Below are 10,219 nucleotides of genomic sequence, written 5' to 3'. Positions count from 1 at the left end.
TTCATCAGACGACACCAGACCAACGCACTCAACAGCCCACCAGGCTCCAGAGAGGAGCGGCGGACAGCAAGCCGAGGTGAGCCGCTGCGGATCAGCCGGGAGGAATTCGGCAGATTTCTCAGCGCAGGGAGCATCTAAAGCTCCCAGGGGCAGGGCTCAGCACATCTTGCAGGGACTCAGAGCGGAGTTCAAAAACAGAGAAGAAAAACGCCAGCCTCACGGCTGAGGGCGTGGCAGCAGCGCCATATTGCCACCACCAGCAGCAACAGCGAATTCACCGAGTCCACTACAGCTCCATCTGCGTACTGAAAAACAGTGAGTCAAATTGTGGGCCCTGGAGGAGAAATCTCAGTACTGTACTACCAGGACTTGACCCAGTGGGGGAGTAGCAGTGGCAGAGATATCACACCATAGGAGAACACCCAACCTGGCACCCCCCATGGTCTAAAGCAGCCTCAATTGACTCCCTGGGTCTGAGACTCTGTGATATAACCCAGTACAGGAGTAGTGGGGACCGAGATACCACAGACTCGAGACCCAGAGCGCCTTAAGTGAAGTTGTAGTGACCCAAGGGAAGAACCCAGAGAAGGCACAAACTTCCCAAAACATGGGAAAGAGGAATAACAATGGATCAATGAATGCTCACAACCCCACAACATCAGAACCTGATAAAACAGAAATTCAGAGATTTCTAGAAGATCAAATCAGGAAAATAACTGTAGAAATAATAGAGGTGTTTCGAAAAGAATTCAGAGAGAGTCAAAAAGAGATAAAGGATGCAATTAATGAAGTAAAGGCCTCAATTCAAAGTACAAACAACCGAATAGACCACATGGAGAATAGAATCTTGATCTTAGAAGAAGATCATTCCAAAAATGAACACATAGTTTCTAATTTAGAAAAAAAAATCTGACAGCAGGAATCTGACATTGAAGAAATATGGGCCCATTTTAAGAGAGCTAACCTAAGAATAATTGGAATAGAGGAGGGAAAAGAAGGTGAAACCAAAGGGATAAGTAATATCTTCAAAGAAATAATAGCAGACAATTTTCCAAACATAGAGCAAGAGGTCAATACACAGGTCCAGGAAACTTATAGAACTCCCTTTAGACAGGATTGGAGAAGAGGATCCCCATGCCACATAATTGTCAAAATGACCAATGTGGAAGCCAAGCAGAGAATCTTAAAGGCAACAAAAACAAAGGGCCAAGTGACATTCAGAGGCAAACCAATTAGAATCACTCCAGACTTCCCAAACCAAGTCATGAGAGTCAGAAGGGCTTGGAGTAACATATTCCAAACTCTGAAAGAAAACAACTTCCAGCCAAAAATTTCCTACCCAGCAAAACTTTCTATCAAATTAGATGGGGAAATAAGAAACTTCCACGACAAACAGAAACTAAAGGAATTTATGTCTTCAAAACCAGCGCTAGAGAAAATACTCAAAGAGATTAACTACAAAGAAGAAATAGGTAACACACACCAGAACCAGAGAAACAATATTTTCTATCCAACAGACAACTAAGATTGGTTATCTGTGGAGATTCATTACTTATGTTAGTCTTTTACCTATCTCTAAATTGCATTGTTTGCTTTTATTGTTGCTAATTTTTAGGATTTCTAGTTGGAATACTAATATACCTTCAGATATAGCATTTGGAAATGTTTTATCCCATTCTATCTGTAACTTTTAACTCTGTTTACATTGTCTTTGGATATACAATATGTTTTTATTTTTTAGGGAGTTTGTTTACCCTTTTGTTGCCTGTGCCATTGAAATCATATCCAAGAAATCAGTGCCAATTTCAATGTTGTGAGGTTTTATGACCCAGATTTTCTTCTAAAAGTTTATAGTCTTAAGATTTATATTTAGGTCTTTTATCTATTTTGAGTTAATATTTGTATATGGTGTTAGGTTGGGTCTGATTTTATTCTTTTCCATGTAATTATTATTTTTCAATAGTATTTAGTTAAAAGATAATTATTTCCTCCTCCAAATGTTCGTGGAAACCTTGTCAAAAATAACTTGACCATATATGGAAGAATTTATTTCTAGGCTTTTTATTTTACTCCACTAATTTATATATCTGCCTTTATAGCAGTACTACACTGTTTCAATTATTGTAGCTTTATATGGTTTGAAATCAGAAAATATACATCTTCTAGCTTTGTTCTTTTTCGAAATTGTTTTGGGTATCTAGAGTCCATATTCCATATTAGGATAGATTTTTTGTGAAAAATAAATAAATAAATATATGATAGTTTCACCTTAAAAAAAGAATTTTTGTGTCTATGTTCAAGGATATTGTTCTGTAGTTTTTTCCTTGGCATATACTTATCTGGTCTTAGTGTTAGAATACTGGCATCATAGAAAAAAATTGAAAGTGTCCCCCTATTCCTGTTTTATCTAATAATTTGAGAAGCATTGGTGTTAGTTCTTTAAAGGTCTGGAAAAATTCAGCTGAGAATCCACTTGGTTCAGGGGTTTTCTTTGTTTGGGTTTTTATTATTGTTTTAATATGATTGCCTGTTATTGATCTGTTTAGGTTTTCCATTTTCTCAGTTCAATTTCGATAGGTTGCTTATTTCTAGAAATTAGTCCATCTCTTCTAGAGTTTCCAATTTATTGGAATGTAAGTTTTCAATATAGCCCTGATGATCCTCTGAATTTCAGTGTTGTCTGTGGTGATATCCCCTTTTTATCTTTGATTTTATTAGCTTGGGTCTTCTCTCTCTCTTTTGGTTAAGTTGGCTAAGGGTTTATCGATCTCATTTGTTTCTTCAAGAACCAACTCTGTTATGTTGATACTTTCCATTGTTTTTCATTCTCTATTTCATTAAGTTTGGCTCTGATCTTAATTATTTCCTTCCTTCTACTGTTTTTGGAATTTGTTCTTGTTTTTCAAGGACCTTGTGATGCATTATTACATTGTTTATTTGAGATTTTTCTTTCTTTTTTTTAATGTAGGCACTCATAAACTTTTCCCTTCGAGTTGCCTTCATAGTGTCCCAAAGATTCTGGTATATCTCTATTCTCATTTGATCAAGAATTTTAAATTTTCTCTCTTGATTCTTTCTACAGCCCATTCACTGTCCAAAAGTCTTTTGTTCAAACTTTTTTTTTTTTTTTGCAGTACTGGGGATGGAACCCAGGGGCGTTCTACCTCTGAGTGACATCACCAGCCCTATTTTTTATTCTTTATTTTCAAACAGGGTCCCATTGAGTTGCAAAGGATCTCACTAAGTAGCTGAGGCTGGCTGCGAACTTGCAATCCTTTTGTCTCAGCTTCCCAAATACTGGGATTACAAGCGTGCACCACTATCCTTCCCTTTTGATCTGATAAAATGCAAGGAATTGACTTTTTTGCATTTGCTAAGATTTGCTTTATGACCTAAAGTACTATTTTGTAGAAAGTTCCATAAACAGCTGAGAAGAAAGTATATTCAACAATTATTGGGTAAAATATTCTGTAGATGTCTGTTAGGTCCATTTGATTTATAGCTTTTTATTAAGGTATAAACTGTCTCTTGATTTTATGTTCGGATGATCTGTCTTTGGTGAGAGTGGTGTTGAAATGAACTACTATTATTGTATTGGGTCTATCTAAGCCTTTATGCTGAGTAGTGTTTGTTTAGGTACACTGATGTTGGGGTATAAATGTTAACTACCATTATATCTTCTTGTTTGGTTGTTCCTTTTACTGGGATTTTCTTTGATGGGAGACTTCTTATTACTGATTCAATCTTATTATTCATTATTGGTCTTTTCAAGTTTATTACTTTACAATTAAATTTTGCATCCAGAAATTCATCTATTTCATCTAGTTTATCAAACTTGTTTATAGTTGTTCAAAATTACATCTTATGACTCTTTGTATTTATGTGTTTCATTTTTAAATCTATGATTTTAAGTTTTTTCTCTCTCTCTCTTTTTTTTTTTTGTGATACTGGAGGTGGAACCCAGGGGCTTTCTACCTCCAGACTATACTCCCAGACCTATTATATTTTATTCGGAAACAGGGTCTTACTATGTTGCTGAGAACCTCACTAAATACCTGAGGCTGGCTTCGAACCTGTGTGATCCTCCTGTCTCTGCCTCCCAAGTGTGGGGATTACAAGCATGCACCACCACACTGGGCTAAATTTTCTCTTTTTAAAATTAGCTAAGAGGCCAGGCATGGTGGCGCATGTTTGTAATCTATGCGCTTGGGAGGCGGAGACAGGAGGATCGCGCAGGTTCCAAGCCAGACTTGCTGGCTTAAGAGACCCTGTTTCCAAATAAAAAAGTATAAAAATAGATCTGGGAGTGTAACCCAGAGGTAGAAGGGTTTCCAGGAACCCCAGTACCACCTAATAAATAAATAAATAAGTAAAATTAGCTAAGAGTTGGGCATGGTGGCACATGTTTATAATCCCAGCATTTGGGATCCGCCATACAATTTTCAAAAGTGGTTGCACTAATATTCACTCCCACCAACAATGTATAGAAGTTCTCACTTCTCCACATCCTTGCCAGCATTTATTGTTGTTTGTTTTGAATGATTGGCATTCTAGTTGGAGTTAGGTGAGATCTTGGGGTTTTTGATTTACATCTCTCTGATTGCTAATGATGTTGAACAGTTTTTATACATTTATTGGCCATTTTAATTTCTTCTTTTGTGAGGTATCTGTTTCTGTAAGTGTCTATTTCATAGCCTCTATGTCCAATGGCAGACTGTATCCCACCTTTGCAGGATTGACCTGCAAAGTCTCAGACCCAGGGAGTTTACTATGGCTGGCTGTGTGAGTCCCTGGGGGGCGCTCCTCTGGGAGTTCTTCCATGGGGACAGAGGGTTCATTTACTGATGGGGATTCAGTGTTTCTGATCACTGGTCTGGATCTCTGGAGGGCGTGGCAAGCTTGGCTGTCACCGCTGCAAGTTGTAGTTGGTGTTTGTACAAGAGGAACTAATGACTTACAATCCCAATAGTCTGTAGCTGGTTACTACAAGTCCTTGGTTGTTTTCCTGTTTGGCTCTGGAGTTAGATACAGTGAGGCAAGATGGTACTACCACTGTACATATGGCCATTAGGCAGGCAGGTTTTTTTCCTGGTGTTCTTGAGTGCTGCTCTGGATCTCTCAAGGGCATGGTGAGCTCAGCCACCACTCCTAGAAATTGTAGCTGGTGTTTGCGCAGGAGGAACTGATGGCTTACAGTTCCGATGATCTGCAACCGCTTTCTTCAGGTCCTTGGTTGTCTTCCTGTTTGTCTCTGGAGTTGGGTGCAGTGAGGCAATGGTGTCTTTGTGGTGCCCGTGGTCATGAGGTGGGTGGTTTTCTTTTCTATTCTCTGATTGGTCTTCTAGCCTTTCTTTTCTGTCACCTTTGTTCTTTTTAAAGTTGTGGTGTTTTCTGGCTTTTGTAAGAAGACTCTTTTTAAGGCCATGGAGATAGAGTGTCAGCAGGACTGATGTGGGCTGCTTTGCTCGGTCGCCATCTTCCCGGAAGTCCTGTTTTAAAAAATTTTTTGAGTGGCCACAAAGACTTAATCAAATTATTGGAAATGTTGGCATTTAAATATTCATGTATATATATAAAGGTTACATGGACTCTTCAGGTCACTGGGGTATACATGCATACACATGAGCCCCATAGGGAAGCAAATGAGACTAGGCTTAGAGCCACAGGGCTTTAAAACCTGGATGTCCTTCTAAGGGTCTGAGAATGGGGTGAAGGAAGAGTCCTTGTGGGGTGAACAGTTCTCCCTTTGAGTGTGTGCCACTTTAATTACTATATGGCTGGGTTTTGGTGCCTCATTTTGACCATTAGGAGAGGAAATGGTTCCCTGGATGTTCTCAGTGCTGGCTGGTGTGTGGTGTCATCTGTGCTTTGGAGGGTTAAGTATCAATGCCGGTCTTCATAAGCTGCCTTTGTGCCTGTCTTTCCAGATACTCTAAGCATGCTGCTTATTTTCTCTGAGCCTGTATTCACTTTGACAAGTTCAGCACTAGATGGTGCCTTCAGTTCAGGTTTGTTACAAACCCATTATTGGTGTGCTCCTGGTATTTCACCACTAGAGGGCAATCTAAGCTGAAGTTTGTCCCAAATTGATGGTGTGAATTGAGGGAAATTTCCTTCTCTTTCTCTCTCTCTCTCTCTCTCTCTCTCTCTCTCTCTCTCTCTCTCTCTTTCTTTCTTTCTTTCTTTCTCTCTTTTCTTTCTCTCTCTTCCTCTCTCTTCCTCTTCTTTTCTTCTTTGTTTTTTTTCTTTCTTTCCTTTCTTATGGAACTGGGGTATTCTACCTCTGAGCTACACCCAACCTAATTTTATTTTTTATTTTAAAACAGGGTCTTGTTAAGTTGCTGAGGCTGGCCTTGAACCTTTGATCCTTCTTTCTCAGCCTCCCAAGTACTGAGATTACAAGCATGCACCACCATGCCTGGCTACCCTCAGCTCTTTTTCTTTTTCTTTTGAAACAGAGTCTTATAGCTGGCATATGCTTGTAATCCCAGTACTTGGGAGGCCAAGATGGGAGGATTGCACAGGTTCAAAGCCAGCCTCATCTACTTACTGAGTTTCTCAGCAACGTAGTGAGACTCTGTTTAAAATAAAATATATATAAAAAATAGGTCTAGGAGTGTTGCCTGGAGGCAGAAAGCCCCTGGGTTCCATCCCTGCAACAACAACAACAACAACAAAAGGGCTGAGGGTGTAGCTTGGAGGTAGAATGCCCCTGAGTTTACTCCCCAGTGAACACACACACACACACACACACACACACACACACACACACATACACACATACACATACATACACACACACACATACATACACACATACACATACATACACACATACACATACACACACACACACACACACACACACACACACACACAATCTAGCTGCATGGTAGCCCACATCTATACAGGTTTAAAGCCAGTAACTAGTAGTTTAGCAAGATCCGTTTTTTTTTGTTTGTTTGTTTTTTGTTTTTTTTTTGTAATACTGGGGATTGAATCTAGAGGCATTCTATCTCTGAGCTACACCCCAGCCCTATTTTATTCTTTATTTTGAAATAGGGCCTCACTAAGTTGTGGAGGGCCTCACAAGTTGCTGAGGCTGGCCATGAACCTTTGAAACTCCTGTCTCAGCCTTCCATGTACTGGGATTATAAGCATGTGCCACCACATGTGGCAAGATCCTATATTAAAATAAAAAAGGAAAAAAAAGGGCTGTGTGTGTGTGTGTGTGTGTGTGTGCGCGCGCATGTGTAGCTAAGTGGTAGAAGGCCCCTGGATTTAATCCTGAGTCACACACACACACACACACACACACACACACACACACACACATACGCCACTGAAGAGGAGAAGGAGGAAGAGGAGGAGGAAGAGGAAGAAGAGGAGGAGGAAGAGGAGGAGAAAGAGGAAGAAAAGGAGGAGAGAAAAGAAGAGGAAGAGGAGGAGGAGGAGGCTATCTGTCCCATAAACCTTTTCCTGGGACTGGGTGGGCCCTGGTGTCTCATCTGCTGTCACTGGCCTATGGTTGGGTACTCCTGGATCCTGCCTGGCTCTGGACAGGATCACTGTGGAGAGGCCAGTCCCAGGCTCCTATGCCTGACTTGGAGCATGTCTCCCTTTTCTTCCCCCAAGAAGGCAATTCCTCTGTGTCCTGCTTCCTGGGGTTGGGGGAAGCAGGGTGGGCGTCTTGTGCTCACCACAGCCTACTTGGACCGGCACTGCACTGGGGCAGGACCGAGGCCCACGCTGCCATGTGGTGCTCACTGTGGAGGTGGACTCATGCCCCAGACTGTACAACCGGGCACAGATGATGCACGACAAATCGATGGTTGACAGACCAGAGCCACACTCTCTGCCTGATGCCAGGCCCGGGGACAGGGTCACCAGGTTCTGCCTGGTTAGGATTCACCAGTCTGACACTGAATTCCAAGGCAAAATCCTGTCCTGTTCCCAGTGAACAGTCTTTCTCCACGCCATGCTGCACGAGGTTGGGTGCTGGTGAAGGCAGACCCTCAGTCTCCAAGAGCTAGAGCCACCACCGAGCTGGTTCACAATTTGGGTCTCATATCTGCAAAAACGTGTATAGTCTCAGATGCACCAGGCCCACACCCCAGCCAGCATTGCCTAAGGTTGGACAAGCCTGTCGCCCAGGGTGGGTCTCTGTGGGAGCCTCTGTCCTTGGGTCCTTGCCCAGGCATTGCTGCATTGCCTGAGGTTGGGGAGAGGTGGTAGAGATGTTCCCTTAGCCAACCGCTGACAACAGTCTCCTAGCCACAGACACCTGCACAGTCTGCAGGGTGTGTGTGTGTGTGTGTGTGTGTGTGTGTGTGTGTGTGTGTGCGCGCCCCAGCCCACCTTTCACGACTGACAAAGAGACAGATCAAAACATGAGTGTCCCACCAGAGTGCAGGCCTTCGCTAAAGCCGGGCAGGTCTAGGGCTGTCTGTGAGTTCTGGCCCTGGGCAGCGCCCTCTGGGGTCTGACTGATGTGGTGTCTCACAGACGCAGGCCCAACCCTGAGCTTCGAGGCAGAGTCCTGTCACCTGTCTGTGGGGAGAGTCGTCCCAGGATCTTACTCAGCTGCTGTTTTCTAACTCAGATATTGAGACTTTTTCTTAGGGGTTTTATTGGGTTGTGTCTTACTTGGCAAGTTTTGATTTGGTTATGCACATTATGATTCTGGTCTTGGTGGGCACTAGATATTTTTGAATTTTCTATGTTTGAGCTGTCTGGGACATGATTAAGTTACTTGGTGACAGTGTGATCATTTTGGGCCTTCTAATATAGTTTGTTAAATGGGACCAGAAGAGCATTTAGTCTAGGGCTAATTTTCTCAATTACTGAGGCAAATCCTTCCTTCTCTTTCTTTTTTTGTGTAGTATTGGAAATTGAACCCACGGGTGTTATGCCACTGAGCTATACCCTCCAGTCCTATTTTTTATATTTTATTTTGAAACAGGGACTTGCTAAGTTGCTGAGGGCCTCATTAAGTTGCAGATGGTGGCTTTGGACCTGTGATCATCCTGTCTCAGACTCCCAAATACTGGGATTACAGACGTGTACCACCATGCCAGACTAGCAAAACCTTTTACCCCGCGAGCATGCTCACTTCTCTTTAGCCCCCAGAGGATTTCTTCATTTATTATACTTTAATCGATGCATTATAACCTTACATCATAGCGAGGTTCAAAGTGATACAAATATTCACGCACACAGCGTGGTGTGCTTCCCTCCAGCTTCTGCCCCGTTATCCACCGCTCCCTACATGTTGCTGAGATTGGCAGTGATGCCTTCATATGTGAACGCAGCATTATTTGTACTTTTCCCTCATCAGTTGTCCTTTTTCCCTCCCCACTTTCCCTTCTCTATTCCCCTGACATTCTTCTTCTTACATGCAGCCCTTATGTGGAAACTAGAGAGAAAATAAGAAATAATAGGGACATCAGAAAAATAAGAGACCAGCATAATTCTCTCTAGTTTTATCCATTTTCTTGTGACATAGTTGTGTTCTTAGTGGCTGTGTAAAATTCCACTGTGGATATGCACCACTTTTCCTTTATCAGTTCGTTTGCATGTCAGATACCTGGGTAGGTTCCATAATTTGACTCTTGTGATTGGTTCTGCTACAAACATGGCTATGCAGAACTCACTACGTATTCTGACTTTAAGTCTTTTGGAAAGACACTGAGGGGTGGAGTGGCTGGGTCATTTGGTGGTTCACTCCTAGTCTTTTGAGGCTTGGATGGGTCCTTTAGTCTTGGGTTGCTTCCCCTGGTCAGTACTCAGTTGAGCACCCAACTGGGGCTTTCTGTAAATCTCCAGAACTCTCTTCTTCTGTAGCTCTCTTCTAGCTGCCTGACTCCCAACTCTGTCTTCTCAACTCAGAGAGACCTCCGGGCTGGAGCTGGAAAACCTCTCCAGGAAGTCCACAGGTTGGGGGGGGGGACCACAGGTCTCATCTTAGTTTTCCCTCTTTGGGACCATTGTCCTATGCTTCTCAAAGTCCTGCATCTAAAAGCCACCATTTCTTTTATTTTGTTAGTATTTCTATGGCTATATTAGGATGCTTAAATTATCAGACTTTATCAATCACATATCCAGGGGATTCATGAGGACATCTCTGGGTCCTTTCTCAGGCTTCTTGGGGTGGAACTCACAGCCTCAGGGCTAAGGTGCCCCAGTTAGAGGACAGCAGAAAAGGAAGGGGCTTCCTTAT

Source organism: Muscardinus avellanarius (assembly GCF_963383645.1).
Source record: "Muscardinus avellanarius genome assembly, chromosome: 12".
NCBI lineage: Eukaryota > Metazoa > Chordata > Mammalia > Rodentia > Gliridae > Muscardinus > Muscardinus avellanarius.
This window is presented reverse-complemented; position numbering follows the sequence as displayed.